This window comes from Chiroxiphia lanceolata, chromosome 6, assembly GCF_009829145.1.
Source record: "Chiroxiphia lanceolata isolate bChiLan1 chromosome 6, bChiLan1.pri, whole genome shotgun sequence".
Classification (NCBI taxonomy): domain Eukaryota; kingdom Metazoa; phylum Chordata; class Aves; order Passeriformes; family Pipridae; genus Chiroxiphia; species Chiroxiphia lanceolata.
The window spans coordinates 30,930,589-30,958,266 of NC_045642.1; the positions used below are offsets into that span (position 1 = coordinate 30,930,589).

General features: G+C 37.9%; 1 protein-coding gene and 1 long non-coding RNA gene across 15 annotated transcripts in view; one reads left to right on the plus strand and one right to left on the minus strand.

The window, feature by feature from the left end:
* The window catches only part of RAD51B (RAD51 paralog B), a 426,980-nt gene that overhangs the window by 306,460 nt on the left and 92,842 nt on the right, over positions 1–27,678 (minus strand). The window lies entirely within an intron of this gene.
* LOC116788300 lies at positions 2,764–9,276 on the plus strand. Of its 3 annotated transcripts, none has more exons than XR_004357588.1 (4): positions 2,764–2,878; positions 2,995–3,098; positions 4,965–5,943; positions 7,036–9,276. It is a non-coding gene; the product is annotated as an uncharacterized LOC116788300 (long non-coding RNA). The 3 variants fall into 3 exon arrangements; XR_004357589.1 differs by having other exon boundaries at positions 2,798–3,098; positions 7,036–7,180; positions 8,635–9,276; XR_004357587.1 differs by having other exon boundaries at positions 2,798–3,098.

The window sequence follows — 27,678 nt, forward strand, 5'->3', positions numbered from 1 at the left end:
TAGCACCAAAGGACCCAATTCCACAATCCTGAGGAGTATTTTGCATGCCAAATAATTCCATTACACACAAGCTTATGGAGAATATCCACGGTTAACTTTAACGCTTGAATAAGGCACTACAAAAGGGACAGAACCAGACCCTAAGTAAGCCAAAAATTAATAAAAGAAACAATTCATCTCCTGTGAACATCTGTTTAATTGTGCAGGTTTGCAGCAGGGCTGAGACCAGTCCTCTAGATAAAGCTAGACTTCACTGTTTTCTACTTAAATTTCTATCTTATGAAACAATTTCAAATAACTTAAATGAATAGCCTATAAATAGTGTTGTAACTTTCCCCTCTGTAACACAAACACCTGCTTTCGGTCCTGTTCACACTTCCATTCATGCCTGAACTGCATTTACAAAGAGGGTGATTGTATCACTGAGTAAATGAGAGCACTGAAATCAAATCAAAACTAGTAACCCCCAATATTACAGCTTTCTGTTCCCAGTGTAAAGGCAAGGAGTCCTTTTTAGCTAACTCTACACATACCTCTTAGTACTGAATTGCAAAATAATAAGTTATTTGCAAATGATTACTTCCCCCTGTATGAAAATTCTACCACCTAGAGGCAAGCAAGACTGAACACATGGACTATATTAAAGAGACCTGCTATTTGAGAAGCAAAACAGACAGAATTTCACTAGTCAACTGCTCCACCCCTCTGCTCCCAGTGATCTCTTATTTAACAGACTAAATGTACAGGACAATGTTCTTAAATGCTAATGACAATGAATACCTTCCAAAAAGCACAAGATAAACCCAGATCTTTTATTTATACACATAAAGCTTTTATCTTTACTATCTCTGACACTGAAAGCTGCTTTTTATTTGGTTATGGGAGACCCAATGAAAACTTCTTATAATCCACATTACTGCACTTCAATGCCAACTCCCTTCCCAGAAATACCCCCACCTCCACACTGCAAACTGGACTGTCTCAGAGATCATTGGACACTTCTGCATCAGTACTGTACTACAGCCTTTTGGTTGGCCAGCACTGGGGTCTCTCAGACCCTGCTGGGCAAAAAAGTATGCTTATAAAGAGATACTTTCGATCCTGAGGTATTTCCACTTGTCTCTATTGTTCCTTACTGTCCATTTTACTGCAAAAGTGCCAGGGACATGAGAATCACAGTCTGGTTACAGCTCTTGCAGAGATTTCTTCTACAATTTCAGGCTTAGGAATGTCTTATACTTGAATGTGTATAAAGAGTATCTGCTAGAGAGCACTAATACAAACAGTTATTAGATTACTCCCAAATAGATGATGTCTAAAAAAAACCCTCCAACAACAAATAAACGAAAAAAAAACCAGCCCACCAAAAACTGGAAAATATATTTTTGTGCCCGACATATGGAACAGAATAAGTCACGTGAAACAGGTGTCAGTAACAGCATTTAATAGCTTACTGGCATTAACATCATTTAGTGCTCAGATATCACAAGAATAAAAAAAAGTATAAAGCAGAAGAGTATAATAAGGTAGCTGTTTCACATGACAGAAGCAACACTACAGCAGCTCCAATGGCAACTGCTACTGTATTTGATCTCTGTTATTTTCTAAATTGAAGGCTTTATGTTTACTCTTCTAAACTACAAGCATGATAAAACTATAGTTTTATTGCCTTACTTCACACAGTACAGAGCTATTCAGTTAATATATTCATGTTACATTACAACAGACTCCTTCACTAGACTTTGGCACTGCTAGTTAGACTGTATCTTAGAGCTCCTGGATATGTTTTGGATTTAGGTCACGAAGTGAGGACATAAGTGGGGAAGAATAGAGCACAGCCTCATTACAAGAAATCATAAGCTCGGGAAAGCTAGTTAAAGAAAACGAAGCTGTTCAAGTAACTTTTATTACCTTTCACAGATAATGAAACTTAGGCGAGAGTATCATAAACCTGTAGAAGAAAACAAAAAGCTGGAAGCTACTAAGGAGGTACTAATGAATTTCTTAAACTCTACTGGCAAAACAGAAAGCAAAACTAATAAGCCCAAAATATACACTCTTTGCTAAGTTGAAACACCCTAACTAGGATTACTATAACTCACAAGTACCAGAAGAAACCAGCTCTCCTTTCTGCTTCTCATTCATACTCTAATGGTTAACAGTAAGGGAAGGCATTATTAGCTTTTTCACCACTAAGTTTTGTGATTGTGCAACTTACGGTTTTGGTTATAAATGCAAGAATACAACAGTCAGGAAAATTTCTTTGTTTTCAGAATCTCTTCTCCCTCTGAAGTATTACTGCCAGAAACTCTGTGCTAGTTTTGTCAGACAGACTACATCATGCCTTACATTAAGTTGAGCAAGTATGAAAAGCACTGCTCTCAGACATTTCTTGAAGCATCACTTTAATAACTTCCTTTAATTCAAACATATTGTTTGTGGGTTTTCCTATAAATGCAGCCTAACCTTCTCCACATTGCACACAATACTTTAACTCCTTGAAACTTTTTTTTGTCTGCACCTACCACCATAAAAACAGCCTCAGGATTAAAAAAGCAGTCAAGCTCTGCCTACGTGCCCCAGGAGAAAAGGAACGTGGCCACCTGATCAAGATTAGAAAGATTGCACACATGAAAGTAGTTAGAGTGGTTAATCTGCTACTACACCTACAGTACCTGGGTGGAGCTGTGCCCTTTCTAACAATGTCAAGGTTGTACTCATTTAGCCAGGACGCATGAAAAGACAAACAGTTTCTGGGACTGAAACGTAACTCAGTCTATTTAGACCGTGTGGGTTCTCAACAATGATTCAGAGCAGAAGACTAAGGTCACTCCTCGGCCAGACGTGATGACTTAAGACAAAAATATTTTAACTCCCTGTGAGGTGGGTTGCTTTTGTTTTGAAGTAGTTCCTCTGGCAAGCAGAAAGCAGCAATTCATTTGATATAATAGAGAAGAATTTGATTTCTAACCTTAACAGACTTCTCTCTACAAGAGACAGGTACTCAGAACAAATGCACATCACAGCTGATTCAGCTGGACCTGGAACAGTAAAAAAGGCAATCCTCTCAAAAAAAGCTCAGCTTCTGGAGGCTTAAGGTATTTTTACTTACTATTTCAATTAAAGGACATCATTTGCCATTTACTTATTCGCAGATGTCTCTAAAAATTAATCTGCATAAAAGCAATTTTGATTTCTATATTTGCTCACAAAGAGGCATGCAAGACACCATGTGAAGGAGAAGCACCTTGACCATCCCCACCATGTGCTTATCTAACCTAGATGCAGAAAAAGCTGATGTGGGAGTGGAAAACAATGGACAAGGCAACACAATTTGCAATTAATGTTAAAACAACATTTCCATTTTATATATCCTATGAATATCAACTGGGCACTGCACATTTAGATATATAAATGAAGTATTAAGCATAGGCATTCAGGGACATACACTGACTCGAGAAGTAGATACACACAAAATATTAATAATTAATACATTGAAAATACTAGAAAACAGCAATACTGAGAGGTTATGAGCAGTTCACAAAATTCTGATGCTCAGCTTTATCTCATTTTAACACTAATACTTTTTATTATGAGCTGTATGCAAAGATACAAAAAGCTTTTTCTATTAAAAAGAAAGTTGAGGCTCTTCTCATTATTGCATTTCTCCTGTATTGTTTGTTTTTATCTGGTACTGCCAGCAAATACTATGTGCACTGCTGAACAGCTGTGTTTTGTATTTCAGCAATGCTGAGAGAAAAAAGTAAATGCTCTCAAAGTGCGCTTTGGTTTCTTCATAATGTAATGGCCTACAGACTGTTAATAATTTTCAGAGTAATATGTCGAGTCAATCTTTACTGTTTTAAACAAACACAAATCCATAGAAACGGTCATGAAACAAAGCTGAAGCCAATGCACTGCATACTTACAATCATAAACATCACAGCACAGTTTAAGGCAGAAATTAAGAATGTTACAAACACATGAAATCCTGAGAAAATTCAGCAGGCAATGTTACCAAGACATGGATAGAAGACAATTAACACCCATGCTCATGGGAAATGTTACTTTTCTTGAGTGCAGAATTTGGACACAGAGTAATTACAGCACTTACAGAAACATGTCTTTTTATTAAAAGAGCAATTTAAAATAATTACTGTTTAGATGTGAGAGAAGAGTTTTTAGTGAAAGTCTGGTTTTCCACTCTAACAATTGAAATACTGCACTTAATTGTCTCTTTAATTTCTGATCTGACCTGCTGGAGCGAGTCCAGAGCAGGGCCATGAAGATGATGGGAGGGCTGGAGCAGCTGTCTTGGGAAGACAGGCTGAGAGCTGGGTTTGCTCAGCCTGGAGAAGAAAAGGCTCCAGGGAGACTTTATAGCACCTTCCAGTACCTAAAGGGTACTACAAAAGAGCTGGAGAGGGACTTTTTATAAGGAATTGTAGTGACAGGACAAGGGACAATGGCTTTAAACTGAAAGAAAGTAGGTTTAGATTACATATAAGGAAGAAATTTTTTCCTGTGAAGGTGGTGAGACACTGGAACAGGTTGTCCAAAGAAGCTGTGGATGCCCCACTCCTGGAAGTGTTCAGATAACTTAGGCTAGACTTAAGTAAAACTGAGTGCACAGCATTTTGGCTGCCAGAAGATCTTTTACAGGTAGTAAATGGCAAAAATACAGTCAAGTATACCACTTTTACTTGTGTGCTTTTAATACTTTTAAGTTTTAACATACGATTCCATCAATTTAGGAGCTCCTCATTTATCAAACACCCTCACAGGCTCAGGCAGTGCTTCCACAGATGTTTCCCTGTGCAGCACTGACAACCTGAGCAGCTCACATCAGTACTATTTCTGCAATACCACGTGCCAAGCTGGGAAACTGGTCAAAATTTAAACTAACCCCATCTCTTTTCATTTCTATACAGGCTTTTAAAATTCATTTATGTTTCTTTTCCCAGTTCACAGGTAGCCTTCAAAAGAGTTGTACCAACTAAACTGAACACAAAAGGGGAGAAGTGTATCACAGAAGGGACCTTTTGGAGGACACCAGTAAGCACTAGGTGAAGACACCACAAAGACTGCCACAGCCATTTCAGCACTGCTTATGGATGGGAATGACCAGCTGTGGAGGCAGTTACATGCTGCTTCTTTTTCAGCAGCAAAGCAGGCTTGAAAAATTGCCAGCTTTACTTACCTTCAGCTACTCATTATTGTCTCATGCCACATTTTTGCAGAAGGTTATTTTTAGCCTGGATTATTTCAGTAAACTATTTTGGGCTGGCATTGGGCTGACATGGAAGGGGCTGAGAAGCACAGCACAGGGAAGGGAGCTAATATCCACCTTTGTAATTAGCTCCACAACCAATACCAGAACTACCTGTAGTTATTGATCTTGAAGGTTACTGCTACAAGTCATCCAAATTCTCTGACAGTGTCTAAAAAATACCAGCCATAATGAAATTAAAATAGTATTATTCAGGACACCAAAAAGATACCATCTAGAGCAATATGCATTTCAAAACAGTACAGGACTGTCTGATTGCAGTTTCAGTAAATCCACTAGGTTCACACAGGAAAATGAAATCTCAAAATAGCATCTTTGATAGCAGCATCAACAGGCACATCAGGAATCAATTTCAACTTTCAGGGCTCTCTAAATGCTGGACATCTTCCTCCCATGATTCCTATTTAAGTGTTTCCACTTGCTTATGTTAAGTTCTCTGCTCACTGAACCCTGCACTGAGCCATTCCAGCATGCTAACCCTACAGAAAATTAACCACTTGTTTTATTGCATGCACTGTCTTCTGCATTCATGCATACAATGGCTCAGCAGAAGACTAGAAAAGCACTGAAGCCAATGCAAAGGGGAGAAGATGAGAAAACTATCCAGGGACTTTTTTCCCCCCGGATAAAGGGAACACAGAAACTACAGAAAGGTATGTCACAAGAGGAAAGCACCGGGTTAAAAGATTAGTACATCATCTTACTTTGCTCCTTGGAACTTCGGCCTAAGTACATTTGAGCTCTCTTAAAATGTTTTCATGGGAAATTTTAGAGAAGCAATTCACTGCTGCAGAAGATAAGGAGAACTTGATTGTAAAGTCAAGTCAATTTGGAGTGCTTCAACACAGACCCAAATCTGGCTTCTGATATAGCCCCTAAGGCAAAATAGGCAAGAAAAGTATTCTTGTGTACACAAAGGAACCAGATACGTGACATTCCACTTTTTTTTTTTCTTTGAAATCACGTAGATCAAGCCTCACTCCAACATGATTAAGTAACACTCAATAGCTGTGAATTGCTTCTTTTTATTAGCTGGCAAGCAATGCTTTGCTAAGCAGGCACCAATGTTTTGCAAAGCACTATGTGTACACAGAAAAGACATACAAAGCAAGGGGCCGTAGTTAAGTCACCCTGGAAAAGACACGCTTTTTAATAAGGATTAAAATAATCAAGAGAATTCGTGCATTCAAGATGATGGTTTTCACCATTTTCTGTCAAGGAGCACAACAGTTAAATAGCCAGGTTTGTTCTTGGGGTTATTTGCCCTGACATGTATTGGCATGGGGAGATACCAGTTACTTTTTTGCAGGGCTCAGCACTCATTACACAAAGAGCAAAGCAATTCACCCAGTTCTCCTTGCTCTGCTGAGGACAAGAAGGTTATCAGTCTGGAAGACAGGATTAGGGGATTTTCAAGCAGTCTCTTAGCAAGAAACACTACACAAAACCTGTTTATTATGTTTCTAAGACGCTATCATTACCACTGAGCTCCACCCATCCCCAATACATGTTTGTACAGGTGAACTGCCAAGGAAAGAAAGCAACTAATCCCTCCTCTGCATCTGAGCCTCACGATTTAATTCAGCAGTTGCTCAGATTCATGAAAACCTGATAAAATGCCAAAAAGAATTTCCTTAGAAGTGAGCAAACAAGGGACAATAAATGCATGACAAAGAGGTACAAACAAGCTATGGGAGTTGATTATTGCCAAGGTTAAGTGTCTAATTTCTCTTTCACAATACTAGTCTGGCTACCTGTGAACACACCCAGGTGAGTTTGAACACACTGCTGAAAGGAAATGACACCATAGGAAAAGAATGCAGGAGGCACCCAGGAGGTCTCAAACCTCCCAAGCCCTTCATCTTAGCCTGAGACCAGCTCTACAAAAGGGTAGGTATATGTGTAAATTTGCTCACTCTCTCCTCATCCACCATTTTGAGATCATGTAGCTTCAAATAGGAAGGTTGATGTGCAAAGCCAAACGAACTTGCCAAGTGCCAGGCATTTCTTAGAAGAGGCTGACAGAGAAGCAGGAGAGGCAGGAGGAAAGAAATAGTTTCTTGCATCTGATTCTGAAATAATGACCTGCAGGAAAAAAGCCCCTAGCAGCATTCACTGATGGCAGTGCAGGAAGTGACCATCTTTGACACTTCCACTGGGTCTCTGCCAAAGGATTCACCTTCATTCCAAAACAGAACAAATACAGTGGGTGTTTCAGAGCCCTCATTGGGCCTAGAAACACAGATCAGGTCACTTGCATATAGGGAAGTTGCTAATTATACATCATAGTCTTACAGCTGTCAACTTTGTAAGACAGGGGCAGCATCCAGTTCAACAGAGCAGCTAGGGGCTGATGCATCTGGCCATCTAGTAACACCTATGATCCTTGATGACAGAGAATCCTTCTCTAGGCCAAACGTCCTCAGGTCTGGATTTGTTTTCTTATTTCCATATTACAGACTCAGGCTCACTATCTTCCTAACATTTTTTCAGTGACTCTCTGTAGCGCTGATTCCCAAACCACAGTCTGGAACTGGGCAGCATTTGGCAACCAGTGTCAGGAACCACCATTAAGAGAAAATACTAAATTTGTTTCTTTTGGATGGCCTGTAAGAAAGTCTGAGAGTTCACAGTGTTCTTGTGGTGGAAACCGCTGCTTTTGGTATTGTTTAATACATATTAAAACATAAACTATCACAGGAAGTGATCAACTTACAGCACACAAGGTCTGTGGTTAACCTTTGAACATTAGCTGTAATGCTATCTTAAAAGCTGCCTGATTACAAAGCAGACTTCTTTTCTTCACATGCTTTATTGCATTTATATTGCCTATACTGACTACTAACAACATTGCAGCTGGAGTCGCCAGTCCAGCTGGTGAACGATCACTCCTCAAATGTAAACCAAATATTCTTTAACTTATTCTTTCCCAATTGATAGGAACCATGTCTGCAATCTTAGGTACTGTCTGCAATAATGTGGCAAATCTCCAGCAGATCCTTCCAGGTAGCCTAAATTCAAGGGTACTGCACATTGTATAAACTAGTGTCTACCCACTAAAAGGTATTGGAGAAAGAAGTCTATAGCTCAAACCAAAAGCCTGTACCCTTCACTAGTGACAATTATCTAGTCAGGGTGTGGGAGAGAGAGACTCTAGTCCTTAAGTGACATCAGTAAAGTGCCTTTATTTCCATAGAAGTAGCTTTTTTTTTTGACTGCAAGTGTTTTTGTTCAGCTCTAGTTTGTAAGTTGGCTTCAACTGACTAGGCCACACCACGGCCACAATAAGCAGCCCCTTACTACCCCTGCCACTTGCATCACCGTGTCCTCCTCTGTGTCAGTAGCTCACCAGTCATGGGGATGACAACACCCCATGTGTGTTTGCAGCAAATGGCAGACTGAAAAATCCTCTCTAGTAGGAGACATCAATCCAAATACCTGTGAGAGCTCCACTTAACCTGATGACCAAAGACTGTACCTAAGACTGCACACGAGCCAAAAGTGTTGCCTCTAATCCATCATCGCACTGCAGAAAAAGCATTCATGATGCATATACTCAACTGGGCAGACTGGATTATCCCAAGACCACTACTGAGAATTTCAAATCCACAAGCAAGGAGTCAGTAAGAATAAAATGGGTGCCGGAAACTTCAATATTAACATCCAACTTATATCCAAGTTACTACATTGATCTCCTGAAGCATGTTTTGAACTAGTATTGCAAGAGGAAGATATTTAACAAAGTAGAAATAGACCGAGGCTCACCGGCAGAGCAAAGAACCCAGCACTGAAACAGCAGAAGGTTTTGCACATGTAAACTCTGATATGCTGTCAAAATTCAGCAGGAAAAACTGGCCTTGTGAACATCAAATTCACTGTACAAAATGCTTTGTACTAGCCACTTGTCACTGACACACTGCCTATCTTGTTTTTGTTAAATCAATCTAAGTAAACTTGAGAAAGTACATCAAATAAAAGACTGCTCAGGAGGGTGTGACACCTCAAAAATAATTTCTAAAACTTTCCTGCAATTATTACAATTACAGCTTCTTTTACTGTGTGCCTCTTTAAAAGCCCGGTGTAAAGACTGATAAAGAAAAAGCATACAGTACTGGCTGATAATAAATTTGGCCCACATCGGTCTATTTATAGCTTAATTTTGCATGACGCAGGAAGTTTGGCATAGGACTAGATGATCTCAAGCAGTCCTTTACAGCCTAAATAATTCTGTGTAAAGAGCTTGAAAATGAATGTTTAATGTGAAGTCCTCTGCTGGTATGTAGGAACATTCCATCCAGTGCCCAGCAAACAATCTAGGAAAGGGACACAAAACCTGAAATATGTTTGTTCTGGGTTTTAAAAAGGAGCCAAACCCTTGAGAAATTAAATCTTGCTGCTTTGCATCATCCAAATTCCAGATTTCAAACGGCATACAGAAGGCAGAACTGATGCTCAGGAAGTCAAACGAATACAGAAGCATACCAAAATCCGACCTGTAAAGCAGTGACAGCTCTTGGCTTTACTGACTGATGTTTCTTCATGACCCTCAGAACCACAAAGACAGGATAACCCAGGGCACTGACCACCTAATCAGAGATCTTGCTTCCAGCAATGACCAATACCTGAACCTTCACAGGTAGGACAGAAAGTTCACAGTAACCTCTTACACAGCGTTGTATGCACAGACATTGAGTTTGGCACTCTAATGCTCAGTACTTTGCAACCTGTTGGGTGATGAGAGTTGTCACACAGTTACCTTCACTCCTGTTTTAGGACCCATAGTGAAATGAAGAATTAGGTCATCTGCTCCCATTTCCTCTCTTCCCCAACTAGCATGACGCAATATCCTCATTTAAACCAGTTTGCTACAGGTAGCCAGTGTAAACCAGAGCACTTGCCTCTATTAATTCCTTATTTAAAAGATCTTACACAGTTTTGGTAAAAACCTTTCAGAAGATACTGGTACACGTCTTAGGCACTGTCCTCTCTGCTTGATATTTGAGGTACAATTCCCTTCTACCACCAATATTTCTATCTCTGTTCCCAGAACTACCCAATATTCTTCAGATAAAATCTCACTAGATATTTAAGCCAGATAAAAGAACACTAGTTCGTGCATTCTAAATTCAGAAAACATTATTTGGAAAACTTATGGTGTTGGTAGTCCAAAGCAATCTCCTATCAGTTACTCAGTTTTATGAGGCACTGAAGCAGTGCTTCTGCCTGTAGTCACGTTCACAATTGACATTAATAATATGCTGACTGCTAGTAAGCAAAACACAAATAGCCCTTGGAATGGGGAAAAATGACACATCTACTCAGAGCTATTGTGCTCAGTAGTTAATTCACGTGACAAAACAAGTATGCATTTCAGTCTTGCTTAGCCTGTCACAAGTTTGCAAGAGTAAACCTACATATGACAAAAGATGAGAGTCTTTTATTAAAACTGCCAGTGGTGTGCAAATCCAGGCTTCAGACAGGGCACACTGACCTCTGTCTGACTTAACATAAATTACAGAGAAACATTCTAGTGATAAACATCACAGACTTTACAGGAGTATGTGGATGGTAGCTGCATGAGTCAGAAAATCTCATATAGAACAGGGTGGGGTATTCTCTTTATTTGCAGTGTGTTTTACTGCAGACCCCTAACACTACATGTGTGTGCACACACACACGCTCAGTGATGCTGGGGCAAAACACAGGCAGCACTGCCAGCAAGACTGTCGCCTTCCTTCGTGCCTTGGATTATGGATCTGCTTGATAGCTGTTGACTTCTCTTTAGCAGTGTATACTGTGTTGTTAGAAGAGGACATAGAGTGCCCGATCTGAAGACCAAGTGAGATGATTTGGATATTATTTTCTGGGAAGCAGTAGAAACATTCTATTATGTCATGCTTTTAGCATATACATTGAATGATTTGGACAGCTACTGAAGCTATAGTTTCTTTGAGATTTTTATTTTTATTTTAGAATTACATATGGAATCTTGTGAGCTGAAATATCCCCAAAATCCTTAGTTAAAAATAACATTCAGAGCTGTACTTAAAACACTGATGTATACAAGAGAACTTGTTTAACTTTAAATCTAAATCCTTTTGATACAAAGACAGTTTTCTATATATACATTCATATTTTGTATTTCATATGAAGTTCTTCCACAACTAGCTGGAGACTGAGTAAGAACATTAACAGGGTGACATGCAAATTCTCACTTCAGTTACAGATGCTAACTTTGATGCTTCACTACCTAGAAGATACAGTAATAACAACCATTTTAGCAAAAGTTGCCAACTGTTCAGGAATTTGGAACTATCATCAGTGGAAATGAAACACGGTACCATTTCTCTTTTGTACATATCATTGCACTGTCATGCCCATCTTTACAAAACCAGCTTTGGTTTTTGACCCATGTCAGATTGAAAGTACCTTTTAGTTCCAACCCAGCCTGAAAACCACTGCTTGCTCTTACTTATGGTGCTGACATGCCAAAGTAGATATTTCTGTTGCAAGATATGATTTATCTCTACAAAATGCACTGTAGAATTTTTGTGACTAGAAATAATTTCAGTTGACCAGTCTTTTGCCGAAGTTACTACAGGTTATATATGTGATGTACAAAGGCTATTTCCTACAAAGTAAGAGGAAGTCTTGGCAAAAGCTGAAGACTGCAATAGTAGCCTCACAACTTTTTCACCCAGAGGCAGTCCCTAGAGCAGTGACAGGGGTAGAAATGCCAAAGAGCAAGATGAAAATTTTCACCAACATTTAAAATCTGTAGCTCACATGCACACACACTCTCCCTAAATGCTCGTGGTACTTTTCAAATAATCATTTTTCTCCTAAAATTCACTAGAAATGAAGCTGCTACCCAAACTGCTGGACAAACTTAAGAAGCATCCTAAACCAACAAATAAACAGTTTACCTTTCAGAAACTGCTTAACATGATATGTAACTCATTCAGTTTTTGCAGTATTAGTCGAACACTTAACTATGGTGTTTATGAAATTGATCTGCCAGCTTTGTTCATGTCATCTGATTTACACAAGATAAATACATTAGGTGTCCGAAATATTGTATCTGACCCTGGGCAACGAAATCTAAAGGAGTATTTTATTTTATTTATTAGTAACGTAGGAACAGCTGTAATTTTGATAAATATGGGACCTTTGGTCAGTGTTTACCAGGTAACAAAATTACACTGGCTGCAAGCTACTTAACAGATCTGCAAAAAATTTAACTACCATTCTTAAAAATACTACTGCAAATCTGTCTCCAGCAACTACTGTCACCTCCAGGTTGTCCTCGGGATACAATACAAAAAAAGCAGCAAAGACAAGGTCAAAACACAGCCTGTCTACAGTCAGTACTATGCAATTAACAGGTATCATGACAAAGGAGCTCTTCAGGCATGAGCTTTTTTTCTTGGCAGTGTTTATGATTAATTGTGCAGAATAAAAGAACTGTGAGATTCAGGTGTGTCCAAGATAATGAGGATTTGTGTAAAAGTCTCTAACAAAGGTGCAGCTAGGGCCCAAACAAGAACAAAGATTTTGTCCATAGCAGCTAAAGATGGATGGATGACTGAGATGGAGAAGATAGGGAGTCTTCTGAACTTTTTAACCCAGAGATTAGCCTACAAAATATCACCAAGAAAGGGTCAGACTTTATTTTGGACAACGAGGATAGTCTTAGGAAAAGTGGAAGATCTTGCCATGGTCTGTATAGAAATGGAAATTGAAGAAAGATTATCCAGAAAAGGCAATGGAATCAAGGATCAAGCTATCAAGATTTCTCACAAAATGCTAGAGAGAGTAAAAAGAAAAATACTCCAAGTGATATGATAAAAGAAAAAGAATAAAGAGGTAAAAAATATCTACAAGAGGATAGAAATACAAAAGCCCTAAAAGGAAAATATTTCAAAAGGTACTCAGTTATTTCATTTGAAAGCAACTAACATTCCAGGAAATGAAGTACGGAGATTTTGACAACTACACTTACAGGTAAGAATAGGGCAGACAGAAAGGACCTACACCAGAATCAGAAAAGAAACACTGGAATACGAAAAAAATGTTTCAGGCAGTACTAGGAAAACTGTATGTCCACTGCCAGAAATCTAAGCTCAAATTCTGCAGAAGTGTTCATTTTATCATAGGTATACGTCAGCCAAAAGAGACCAGGAGACCAGAAAAGACTGAACACATTTCCCTCTCATTCAGACATGTCAAGCCACCTTGAACTCTAAACTCCTTATCTCTGGAATCTAACTTAATTAAGAGTCATTAGCTAAGACAAACCTGAAAAACAGTAGCAAACATGCAATAATTTGCTCATTTTTTAATACATTTTTTGAAATGAAAATTTTAGTAGAACATGTAAGTTTATTTTCATTACTTTCAACAGATGGTTTTGCCTCATCTTCACTTGGATACAAATACATCAACCAAACAGTATTTGCTTATTTCTGTTTCTTGATGTAGTCTCCCATAGTCTTAGATCTTGTGCTGATTACAATTCAATGCCATAATTTCATTGGAAGCTCCCATTAGATTAAGATAATCCATACAATTTTTTCCTGAGTACAGATAACATGAACACGAGAGATAGAGTAGAGCAGAGCTTGTCTGCCTTGGGTTATCAGCAAACAAATTAATGATGCTGTTGTTCTGAACAGCATCAAACAAACCAAAAGAAATCCAGGAAAATAACACTCTTTCTTGAGATACAGCTCAAGTACAAAATATTTACAGAGAGTAAACTGACATTTATTCTTTTTACATTTTACTTGCATTTAGCAAATAGTGTAAAAGAAAACTGCACAGCACGTAACTATATTGTATATACAGTTAGACACTAAAAAAGGACAGTGAGAACAGCACCTTCTTCATTTAGTCACGTTCCATGATATGTTCATAATCAGAATTGTTAAAATACTTCGACTAAAGAATGAACACACAATCACGAGAGAACAAACTGACTTCTACTTCCCAATTCTCTCTAAGACCTCTTAGCTGAACTCCAACTTGAAGAACTGTTCTGTTTTCCAAAGATATGTGAGGCTATCACTTTCTTAGTGAGGTTTGGGAATTTTTTATTTTTTTGCATTGAGTGTTAATAAAGAAATATTTTAACTACTAATTACCTACATTTCATTTAAATCCACCATTAAAAGATGCACATGACCTTATTTTCTGTATTCTTTGGCCTTACCATTTTATAAAACAACATTCATTTTAGATAATATTCATTTTTCTGCACAAGGAGAATTGGAAGAAAAATTCAGGACAATTAATGTCAGTCCTAGTTCCAAACACATTGGCTTGCTGGGAAGTAACTGAAAACATCAAAATGTTTTAGTCACTGTTCTCCCACGATTTACAGAATCTATTAATTCCTTTTTTAAAAGTGTGACTGGAGAAGATAAGGTCAGTACAACTTGCTAGTATCCAGGGAGTAAGACCACAGAACAAAAGGCAACAACCGTCAGAATTAAAACAGAAATTTTTTGTTTAATTAGTGTGTCAAACACTGAGTCAGGGGAAAAAAACTGAAGTATTTCTGAAAGGAATGATGAAAGATTTTGCTGGAACTTGAGAGAATAGAAATGCTAAACAGTTCTTAGAAAATATTAACAAAGTATGGTCATATATAAACACCTGTAAGAAACTAGAACATGGTGTTATTAAAAAAAGAAATCATTTAGGTTATAAACCATCCTGCCAGGATGAGTTCTTTTCATTTAATGCTGAATATTTGATTTTTGGCACTTTTCTTGATATGTGAATCCTGTTTGAATCATAACATTAATAATACAGTGTTTAACCTAAAATGCACAAGAAAAATGTGGAAAATATGAATATCTAAAAACCTACAAAAAGGTGGCAATGTAAAAAAACCTGAGAATAACTACTATTTTTAAGGTTTCTCCCTCACCTTCTAAATGCTTAAGGCTTGCAATCTTTTACTACTTAGAAGTATAGCAAAGATCTGAGATGATTTAAAGGCAATGTAAATGTGCTGCCAAGAAAAATCCCACAACCATTAAGTTCATTATTTGGCTTCTTTAACACTGAAGAAAGCAACTGCCTGTCACAGATAGTGCTGTACCATCTGTACCATACTTCCAAGGACCAACTTTGTAGAGCTGGAAGCCTGAGTGGAAATCAAGAGACTAACAAAGAACCACCAAAGAATGCCCTCTGCTCTCCTAATATTGCCTAATATTCCACAGACATGTTCAAGCCCTGTGTACAACAGCTGTATATTTTCCAAATGTTTCAGCAATTTTTTTTTTTTTGGTAGCCTACTGTTCCTATTTCTACAGTCCAACTCACAGTTATCTTAGGGAACATCGAGTTTACGGCAAAGTTTTTCAAGTATGCAGCAAGAAAGCTTGTCCTATACCACTGTTACTACACAGGTCCTTATCTAAGTCCAAGGAAAGTATGGCTTAAGGAGAGGCCAGCAAAACAGCATTAGTTCTATCCTGCCAAAAGTATCTTTAAGTGACAACTATGATTTATACACAGGCAACTCCCCCTTAGAAGAAAGAAACCGACAACCGCCTCAATGCTTAAGCCGAAGAATCCCAAACGTATGCAATGTCTAATCACAAAAAGTGTAGCAGGAGTTAGACTGGGACTGCTGCATGTTAGGCTGTTCAGCCTTCTCCCCATGTTACTGTCTGCTTACGAAGGAAAGTGAAGCTTTATATTGCAAAGGTGGCAAAAATGGGGCTTTCACAGGTGTGGTATTGGTATTTCTATCAACAGAAGAATAAAAAAGAAAACACACAAATCATGTAAAGGAGTGAATGGCCCTCAGATGACAAACATCTGAATTATCTTGGAAGTCATCAGCAATCCTATGAAAGCAAAGCAAAATGTACAACTTGAAGCTGAGGAGGGACTTTCAGAAAATAAACAAAATATTAAAAATATTTCACCAGTTCTATATTTCTGCAAAACTCTAAAAGAAAAAAAATGAGTTCACTCATTTAATTAGATGGAAAATATACCTTGGAAAAAACCTAGGTTTTGCAAATAATGAAAATTACAGTGCTATTTCCCCTGTAACTAATATGCCAACACTGATTTCTGATGTGAAAGATGAAAAAACTGTTAGGTGGTGGAAAGAACAGTAAATGCTGGGTATTTTAAGATTTAAACAGAATTATTTCTGGTTTTATTAGGCCTATCAAAATCATAGCTAAACCTCAGCAGTAGGTTGGTGCTTTTAGGAAAAACATCATTAAATCAGTAAAAGTTTATATTTTTTGGCACATAGGCACCATCCTAACAAGTCTCTTTAAAAGGAAGTATCTCAGTGGAGGTAATACTTACTGTTTACTATACTTCTGGTTGTCAGGGGTTACCAAAAAGGTCTCATTTTTCCATGACATCAGCTGCATTCCAACAGAAATGTGTGCCCAGGAGTTTTAGTAATGACTGTAGTCTCCAATGACTGAAACCTTGGCCAAAATCCTCTACACCTGCAGATCAGCTGAGTAAAATAAAAAAAAACCACACCAAACCCAAGAAGAATTTAACTGGAATTTCTGACTTAGCTCCTAGTAAAGAGAAATTATTATTTTTGTTCCTCAAATCTGTTGTTGAAAGTTGTTTGGACCAAATTTTGAATATCTGCTAATTGTTGCTGCTCATTGCTTGACTCCCAGACCTCAATTCAATTTGTCAAAAGTGTAACACGCTCCACACACCAGTTCAAATCTAAGAAGTCAAAAGGATTTCAAAATAGGATGCTCAAATTTTCCAAAATTAGTATTTCTTACCTGCCTTACATATCTCTCATCTGTTTCTTATTCTGAAATGCTGATGAAAATATTCCATTGCCATTGAGATACCATGAAAAGCCAACTGTTTGTGAAACATATGGATTCTATAGTCTTGAGTAAAATCCCATGAAGATACGAAAATCTTAAGAGCAGGCATCACAGTGTTTGTAGGAAATCAAGTACAAAGCTACACTCTGAACACTGAGGGAAAACCAGAACACTATAGCAGTGGCAGATATCATCCTCTATGCGGACAGCATTGAACTGTGTAAATAACAACCATGGAACCATTTAGCAAAGTGTATCTACCAACAGCAAAGTAGTTTTGGACTCTCAGGTTCTGTGTATGCTACAGATTTGAACAATTAGCTGTCTGACAAGTGGGCAGCCCCTGGTTTCTCAAGAGAGCCGAACTCTGCAGCCCACCCCAGCTACCAAAACCTTACCATGTAAATCCAATACAACCAGCCAACTCTGTCATAAAACCAGCAGCATCCAAGTGGGTTTATTTGAACTTGAGGCCCAAAAAAAAAAATCATAATGATACAAGACTGAAGACTACAAAATAGAAAAGAGGGTTCAGATTCACATTTTTATGAATACCATGTTATCACACTACTAAGGCAGGCAATTCCTAACTCCAAGAAAAGAGCCAGTATTAGAATAAAAGGTGGGAGAGTGCTTGCATTATAACAAGCCTCAGTTGCTAATACTACTTCACACATGGCTAGTTCTTATTAAGCACCACCACAAAGGAGAAAACTGTCTTACAAGATAACTTAGGAGATCACTATTTAGTCATCAATGGGGAAAGAATTTGAAATTAATCAGTTCAGCTCTGTTCAAAATTTATACCAGTTTCCTTTGATGAATTCTTTTCTTTGCTGGTAGAAGCCTATTACAACTAGTAAGATGTAAAGCACTGCAAAAAAAATCTCAAAGGTTTATACTTTATTCTCTATAGAGAAGAATATTACTTTGGGGGCAGAATCCTTATTGACAAAACAATTTATAACAGACACTTAGGTTAAAGAATTGTGCCAACATTTGCTATGTACTTATTAATGTAAACCACTGTTCCTTGGTCAGAAGCAATCTCTCACTGACAACACATTCACCAGTCATGTTTCTCTGATTTTAGTTTTCAGAGAGCATATGCTTTAAACAAAGATTGTTCTCTCCATCTTTGTTTCCTTAACTGTTAAAAAGGGGGAAGGACAGAGTAAGCAGTTTTTTGTAATCAAAACAGTTGCGTTTATGCAATCTCTACCTGTGTGACCAGGACATCGTAGTTCTGCAAAATTACACTTCCTGAAGGCTAGCAAAAAGAGGAGTACTTGGTTCTCAGTACTGTTATGGACACAAGGTCTGAGAGCTATTGCATGGAAAACTAGCAAATGTTTGTGTACAAATCTCTAGATTCCTCACTACTCCCAAAAGTTCATTTGGCCTTTGTCAATGTCCTCCAATTTGCAGGGGTTTGGAAAGTCATCAGTTTCCTTTTTGATCTGATTCCCTGTTTGCTTTGGACTGTCTTCTTTTCAATGCCGGGCATCTTCACCTTAATAATGGTATGGTCCCTAACTCTTAGGTAATTTAACTCTGCATTAGTTTCACCCAACTCAGTCAAAACAGCAGTTAAGCCACAGGTCCTGCATGTGTATTACGGATTCTTGAAGCATTTTGCTGAAAGGACAATATAATGACCACATCTAAGACACAGCAGTTGATACTACTACAGCCTACTTGTAAACAAGAGTTCAAACTGTGCTGTAACTGCATCTCTCAGAAGTTTAAATGAATGTAGTAAGTATGGGATAAATCCTGACTCACAGACGTGAACTTGCAAATATCTCCAGCAGAACTCAAAAGGACAGAGCAGTTGTGCAGAGGAAGGAAGTAGGACACCAAGACAGCCCACAATCCAGCTTGTGCTACAGAATAGCCAGAAACTTTCTGACAAATCACAGTCTCTGTTTCCAATCCAGGGGCCTTGCTGCATGATACGGACTGCTACAAAGATAGAGGAACAATATATGCATCCATCAGTCCATCTTTTACATAATTATTATAGCAGAAGTGTGAGAACTACCAAATGAATGTCTTCAGAGCAGGCTTGACAAGCTCCTCTCTCTCGATAAGGTATTTAACAAGAATTGCATAGTCCAAATACCTGGGGGAACATCTTAATCATTAAATATTGAGGTACCTATGTTGAAATACGTATCTTCTAAGAACTACCATCATTACTCTTACAATTTTCATGCACTTATTACATGATTGAGACTTAAATGTTTTGGGAGCTTTTTATACTTCCTTTATATTAAAAAAAAAAAGCTTTTAAAGTCGACAAAGAGTGAAATACACTGAAGAGCACTGTTATAGCTGCATGTCATAAGTTCTTAATAGAACTTACCTTATGAAATCAAGCAGAATTTTTTTGAAAAGTCCAGTCTTTACTATTGAAAATCGCTGTCATCTTAATTTTATATTGTTGCATACAGTTATGTCTGCAGAACCTTAGGTGGAGTTGCACTTACTTCCTAAAGGAAGTATGCTCACTCCAACCAAAATACTACGAATGTGGAAACTGTAAATGGTTCCAATTTTGCCAGTTAGCACATCAGAAAAAAGAACAATTACACTTTAGTGATATCATTTTGCCTTACATACTTAAGGTCTGCCAGGACTTGTGTTAATAGAAAGCAAGTTGTACTCTAGTAGTTTAGAAAGGCATTTATTATAAATCATAGGGAGTCAGACTTTTTTTGTCTTCACCTTAATTATTTTAACTACTAAAGGTAAGAGCTGCTTTACTTACATAAGCAGGGCACTTAGAGGTGTCAGCAATCCATTACCTTTTGGCCAGTTCTACCCTTGCACTCCTTTGTACTCGTCAAACTAATTTCACTGATCTCTGCAGGGCAGGTGCCTCTGAGTGAACTAAAGATGGCAAACCAGCCTGCACAAAGGTGTGCTCCAGGTTCCCAGACCACCACACACAGAGCTTTGTGCTGTAGCCATCGTGGCTGATGAAAGCTGTTTGTGGCCATGAATTGACAGTAAATTTAGGTTTGTAATGATAAAGGAAATAATAGCGATGATTAAACATACAATGTGGAAGAGAGAAATGAAAAAACGGTATCACTGTGCACAAAGACTGCCTTGAACATCTGTCAGGAACAAAAGTTTGTTTGTGTTAACAAATAAAAGTTTGTTAACACAAACAACACTGTTTGTGTTAAATACCAGGGACATTTAACCTCGGCTTATCTCAAAGTCTTGTGAAGCTTTAACTGTACAGTGGATATTTGATGTTAGACACCCCACAGGCTTATGCAATGCCACTCTGGTTGCTCAAATGGCAGCTTTAGTGCCCCCAGCAACCAGCTGCACAGCAGCAGTAAGCAAAACTGACTTGTTGCTACATTTGCTGTGATAAGAAGGTCCCAGTCCTTTACACCATAACACGCATTTCTAACTATAAACATGAGTAATATTAATAAAGTTTAGAACATCTGTATAATCTTTATAGAATACAAGCCTAATAAGACATTTACAAAGCTTAAGCACTAGCAATTTGAAATTACTCATGTCACACTTCAGATTCAAGGTCAATATTAAATTCTATATCTTTAATGTTTTTTTAATGTTGTTTTGTTGCATTTAATGGCACTTCAATAACAAAAAAATGTAAATCCATTTAAAATCGTGTTGTGTAAATAGCATTTTTTCCACATATTATATTCAATTCAATTTTCACAACCATCCAATCTCTTCATAAATAAGTTTACTAGAACATTGAAGAATATTTAATACTGAAAAGCAGTGGGAAATTGAACTAGTCTTGTGACTATGCCTCACTTATCCAGAATAATGTTCGGCTGTACAGCATGTAACTAGAGTGAGGGAAAAAAAACATACTTGTAAGTAAGTTTTTATTTATTTATATCTGTAAAACAGATCATCCCAAGGCATTGTTTAATTGTTTTAAAACACAATCACCATCACTGTGGAAAAGTGATCCATCACATGTGGAAAAGGCAGTATTTTTCACACTATATACCCTAGCATATGCACTACTGTTGAATATATTAGTACTGGCACTTTACCACATTCACTGGAATATCCTCCCCTCCAGATCACACTGGTATTGCTCCTTGACACATTTTAAAAAAAAAGACACACAAAGCCTTTGCCACAAATCTGCAGGCCAATCTGCACCTAAAAATCCTGAAAGACCAAGGCAGCTAGCTCCCAGGCTGGCCTCTTTCTGCACTCGCAGGGCTCAGGCTTGATGCATAGGAAATGGCAGAGAAGAATCAGTTTACATATACACAAAGCAGGGGTGCAGAATAACACATCAATCACAAGATGAGGCTGATATGGACTACTGAGAGAGAAACTAACATCTGAGGCTTTTCAAACAAGTCATTCTACACTGTGGAAAGGATGCAATTTATCAAAACTGGGAGGAACTCCAAAGCATTGATGGATGATATCCCACATTCAATCATACATTTAGAAAGTATTCTCATACAGTGAATTGAGATGTTAACTCAGTCACTACTTTATATGTCACAAAACTTTTCTGGTAGAAAAATGACAGATAACCATGATGATGTTTGTATATTTATTACAAAGTTTAAAGAAGCCAAGTTGAGTTTTCACAGACAGCATTGTCATGACTTTTTTAATTAAACAGAGAAAAATTCTGGGGTGTGATAACCTACCAATATTCAGATCTTAGTGCTTAGGACTCTTAGACCCTACCACAGTACTCAAAAAAACTACTGTATGAGCCACAAAATGTAATTACTCGCTTCCTTATGTTTTTTCACACCTCAATAAGTAAGCTACATCAACTCTGCTTCACCTCTGAAATGCAACCCTACTCAAGAAAGTCATCCTTTATGGAATCTAATGTATACATTATAAAACGAAGGAATTCTTCTGTTGTTTCTAATTTAGTATTACTACTTTATGTAGTTGGTTAAATATTTGCTGGAAGCACAAATCTTTAGGTCTGGAAAACAAACATGACCATGATCATCTCCTGAGAGCCTAGCAGCAATGAGATTCTCATTCATTATCTCCTTCAGATAATATCCACAACAGTACCCAAGACCATATGATAATGAGACATTTATGTTGTAATATTTCTTTAATAAGAATCTTGATTAGGTTGCCATCTTCTCTGCTGTATGTTCAGAAACCAACACTTCAGATTGTATCTACTTTGCTTTGTTTACAGAGGGTATTTAGAGAGTTACAAAATTGTTTTAAACTGGAACTAGAACTAGTTTGCATGTACTTCAGACCTTCCACCAGATGATTTATTCACCATATACAGTCACTAAGGAGTCCTATCCTTTGTCTGAAACAGAGGAGAGGGACAGGAAGCTAAAACAAAAAATACTGTCTGAATACCTAAATCCCTACTTATTGCATTATTCATTATTGGGTTTGGTGTCTCAGCTACCAGAATGTTCAAACCAAAAATACTTAATCTAAAAAAAAAAATTAACTACTGCAGTACCTTTTAAACATTATTGTATGCACCCAGACAGAGCTCTATTGTGGTGTCTACATAATGTCTAAGCTTCAACAAGGACAGAGCAGAATGAATTGATGACATCGTATAAGTGATAAGATCTGTCACCTAATCAAAGATTTCCACAAATGTTGTCCATTCCATTACAAACAATGATAAATAACCAGTCAAGAAAACAAAGAAAATAATCTTGGGTTGACAGAGACCACTTCAATTAGACAACTGACAGCAGTTTACTTGTCACTATGGATAGCAATTTTTCCTCCACAGAGCATGCGCAAAAGCTGGATACTTCATGCGCGGTTCTTTGACAAAATTACCTGTATTCACAGCCCACCTCAGCACAGATCAAACAATCTGGATTAGAGTGGATGTTAGGATTGGTTATTACTGTCTTGTTGCACTAATTGATAATGAAATAAAAGGCACACATGAACCACAATGTAGAAGGTAGTGAACCAGTATTTCAGGAGTATTACAGACTTGACCCTTACAACTCTCCTTCGAATGTCCAAGCCTGTTCACTTAAAAGGGAATCTTAGATCACCATGTCCCCCACAGTTTGAGAAAACTCAGATTTTGATCAGAATCCAGATCCAATTTGGGCAATTTCGACCTTGTAGATGAACTAACACTCAAGAACTGACTTCACCTTTTTCATCCTCTCCTCTCCGACCCTCTCCTCCTTTCCCTTCCCTTCCCCTCCCCTCCTCTCCCCTCCCTCCCCAGGTTACACACTAGTTAGCTCCAAGCCAGAAACTTTTTTGAGGATTGGGTTAAGTATTCAGAAATTCAGAAGGACTTCCCAGGTCACAATAAATCTGTGCATTATTTCTTTTGCAGCCATACAGAATAAATGTCAATTCATTTTATACTTAAATTCAGTATTTATAGACATCCTTCATTGTACATACATTACTGTTCTCAAGATCAGAAATAAAATACACACACTAATGTGAGAAGGAAAAGCGGAGGGGAACTTAAGCCAAACTAAAGCTGAGCTAGTGCCTCTCTGCACAGTTAAGACAGAAGCTGTCAAGCCCAGCTGAACAAACAACTAACGGACAGAAATTCTGAATAGCAGCAGCTTATTTTAAAATGTAACACATTCATTTTGATCCCCGTGGAGAAGGTAATCACCAATTGGCTTGAAACAGCACCGGGACTAGTTCAGCAAAGTCATTTCCTTCAATAAACACATGGCTTGCTCTTAAGCACAGGAGGACAGAATGGCACACAGTTCACTTGCTATTGCTCTGCTTCCTCCACCTTCAACTATTTTTGTTTGGGGTAATGCTGACCAGTGTTCCTGTGCCTCAGTTCTGTTGAGTTACATTCTTATCTTGCTATACTTCCCTAAAGAGAAATTAATTATACAGAGGGGAAAAGTAAAAATAGCAACTTTTGTTTCTGCTATGCCTTTCATGTCCAGTGATCTGAAAACACACACTTAAGTACCTCTGGAGTTGAACAGAGCAGCTCTTCTGCCGCTCACAGTAACAGCATACAACAGCCTGGGTAAAAAGTGAAACGAATACAGCTGTATGCAACAACTTCTTACTCCATCCTATAGTTACAATTCAAGGTTCAGCCTCTGGCTGGTTTTGTCCATATATTGCTGCACTCCTGACTTACTTCTGATCTGAAGCTTAGGAAAATCCCATTCTTAAATCCTGCCAGAAGTCATAAATCTCAGGGTTAGAGCAATACAAACTTTGCAGTGGTTTAAAACAATACCAAACAAATAAGAAATGGGCCACAAGAATAAATAAAAAAAAGTAGAATTAGGCAAAATAAAGCAAGAAAAAAGTGCATTCAAATGGTGCTAGCAAAACATGAGTAACTGATGTATGCACATAAAATGCCTATTGAAAGTATAACTTTTAAAGTGAACATGCATGGAAGTAGGAGAGGAATGTACAAAATAGTAACTGAATTCCAGATAAAAAATTACTGAGAGCTAAGATCACACACTCAACTACAATAAGGGCCTAAAAATTTCACCAAAACCTCTCATGTACATGTATTCCATAGCATAAACAACCATATCCGTCGACAAGGAAAAACTGTTACAACGTTCTGCTATTAAAAGCCAAAACTATAATACTCCCAAGGGCAAACTTCTGGAAAAGAGTACATGAAGCCTAGATATGGCCAGCAGATAATAATTACTTATTATGTCAGTTTTTCCCCAACTCTTGAAAGGAAAGACACAAACAAAACACTTTCTGAAGGTTCCTTGACAGACAAAATGCTTGCAAATCACTTTCTGAAACACACATCATTGCACTGTTGCAGTCAAACTGGACGACAATATGGATCTTTTTGGGAGTTACACACAACTGTAAGTATGGGTCTGAACTATATTTTATTGTAGCACATCTTCCACAAAAGTATACTTCAACATTTCATCATGGCTGGGCTTCACAAACGAAGATTTGAGGAGGGCTCTACTCACGTTTGTTACAAGCTCGCTGGTGGCTAAAAAGGTCAATACGAGACAGGCACGTCCGGCTGCAAAAGGCACAGCAGAAAGACTCCTTAGGTGGTATATTCTGCAAGGCACAAATCTTTCTGCTTTGTCTTTTCTCCTCGAGAGTGATCCTACGTGCTTTCTCAAAAGCATCAGCAGCGTTATAGATGGTGTGTCTCCAGATCTCCCAATTGGAGGCCAGAGTAGACCAATTATGTTGATCAATATGGCCAAGGCTGAGATGTTGTTTCAGGGAGTCCTTTTATCTTCTCTAGAAGCTAGAACCAAACACCCCAAGAAAACAGCAAGGGAAAAAAGGAAAACAAACAAATAAACAACCCAAACCCCAAACAAACAAACCAAACCAACAACAACAACAACAAACCAGAATGAGAACCTTTCAAGCCCATTGGTACAAAATATAGTAATCACAGTGTGAAAGAACATTTTATACAAGTTCTAAAGAGGGAGGATCAAGAGTTGTTCTTGGAATAGCTCTGCAGTAGATCTCATGCAGATGGTACATAACAATAAAATTTAATCTAAGTGTCTTTTCAATATATTGAAGGAAGTACATTTATCAGGTAACAAAAAGACTGAGTGCTCAAAATTTCTCAAATTATAATTTCCTCATATCATAAGCTCTAAAAGAATTTCTTTTTACCAGCTAAGAAATGACCACCGTGCTTTCCATTGCATCCTTCCTTCCAAGTGAAACAACTTCTGCAAGCTAATATCACAGTTGGCTATCCTTTCAGCATGAGAAAGGATAGGTGGCAAGTAGGGGAAATTAAAAAAAAAAAATTAAAAGAGGGAAATCAGTAACAGGCTGTTATTATTGCCAAGCCAGTGCTAGGCAGAGAACTGTGGAAAATAATTTGAATTCTTTAAATGCAATTTTATTTTAATTTTACACTTCAGAACAAACAGTCAAACAAAATAAGCTTGCTACCAAATTGTACAGTAACATACTGTCATCATTAATTTGAGAAAACAAACTGCACCATCAAAGAACAAAGCAAATGCAAATAAAAAAAAAATCCTTATATTTCCTTACAGGCTGTTAAATCTATCTGTTAAATGGGATGGAATACATTCTGTGAATACTCCAAACAAACAGAGCAGTGGCTCTGTGAGCAACAATCACAAACATTACCTGGCACAGTAACATTTGTCCTGAGAAGCAGGCTGAGGTCATTCCTGTCTCTTTTACAAAATCCCATGAAACCTTTGGTTTGTACCCAAATTCTCCCCAGGGCAGATCATAGTTTAACTTCAGCTGCATAAACAATAATATTTCTTGCAGATACCTAAAAACAAATAAGCTGTGCCTTTTAAATATTAGTGATCCATAAAAATACTGTCTGTAATTAAAAATATAACATGGTTTTCAATACTCAGGCTAAGCTCCTATCTGGGAATTATTTCTACGCTATTTTATTATAAAATGAGTTGTCCACAATTGAGAAAAGATCTTCTTCTTTTTAGGATGGGTTCCAACAGGGACAGAGCAATGAATGAGAGCAGAATTAGTTTTCACTGTGCTGCTCTACACCCTGTTCTAGATATAGCTGAGGAATAGGTCAATGTTAGATTAGGACAAAGACAAATCCTGTCTTTCAGAAACAGGAAAGCAGTTTAACCTCTGTCACTAGTTGTTACATCTCTACAGCTGATTTAACAGATCAAGTGATGTAACTGCTCTGCATCTGCTTCAGTGCAAACTCTCATTTAAGTCAATCCAGATGACTTTCTGATGAATGGCCTGAAGGTATTTATGCAATCTGTTTGCCAACTTGTTGATAACAACAAGCAACACCAGGGTTAATTTCTTGTACTGTTATAGCTAAACATGCAGCAACAGTCTGCCCATGGCATCAAGACCTCAGAGAAACAAATGGAAGATAAAGGAAACAGTGACGGAGGAAAGATACAATGCTTCACAGGATGAGGCGTAGGTAACAGCAGCTCACACTCAAACATTTGCAGTAATACTTCCAAAAAGCATAAAAACAGGAGGCCTAGAGTCCCTTCCAATTCAGCAGGCAAATGGAGAGCTATTCATGGACTGCGTAAAGGAGCAGCAGCCGGGGGGAATCTGCTGCTCTGAATCAAATCTGCTCAAAAATTTTGCTGGACAACTGCCCCAGTGGTGCAGAAATCCAATCTGCTTCTATAAAGTATTTTTCGTATTCAGTTCATCAAACTATAGTATCTATTCTCATACAGTGTTCTGAGAGCTTTAAAGTAAAAAGATGACCAAAGATCTCTAATGAAACCACTCCAGTTTCCCTCCTCAGCAATTATCAGTAGCTCAGAAATTTGTGTTGATACTGTGCAGTCTTTGCAACCTGAACAAACCCAAATGCTACATGATAAAACCACCTTTTTCCCCACCTGGGATGTGCTGGTGTATATCTCCCACAACTGCAGTATCATTGCAGATTAAGCTAAACTACATGCACAGAGAGATTAAAGCTGTTCTTCCTTAGCTCTATGTCCACTGCTCTCATGATTTTTCATGATTTAATAAAGCTTTATAACAAATTTTAAAAGCAACTCATTT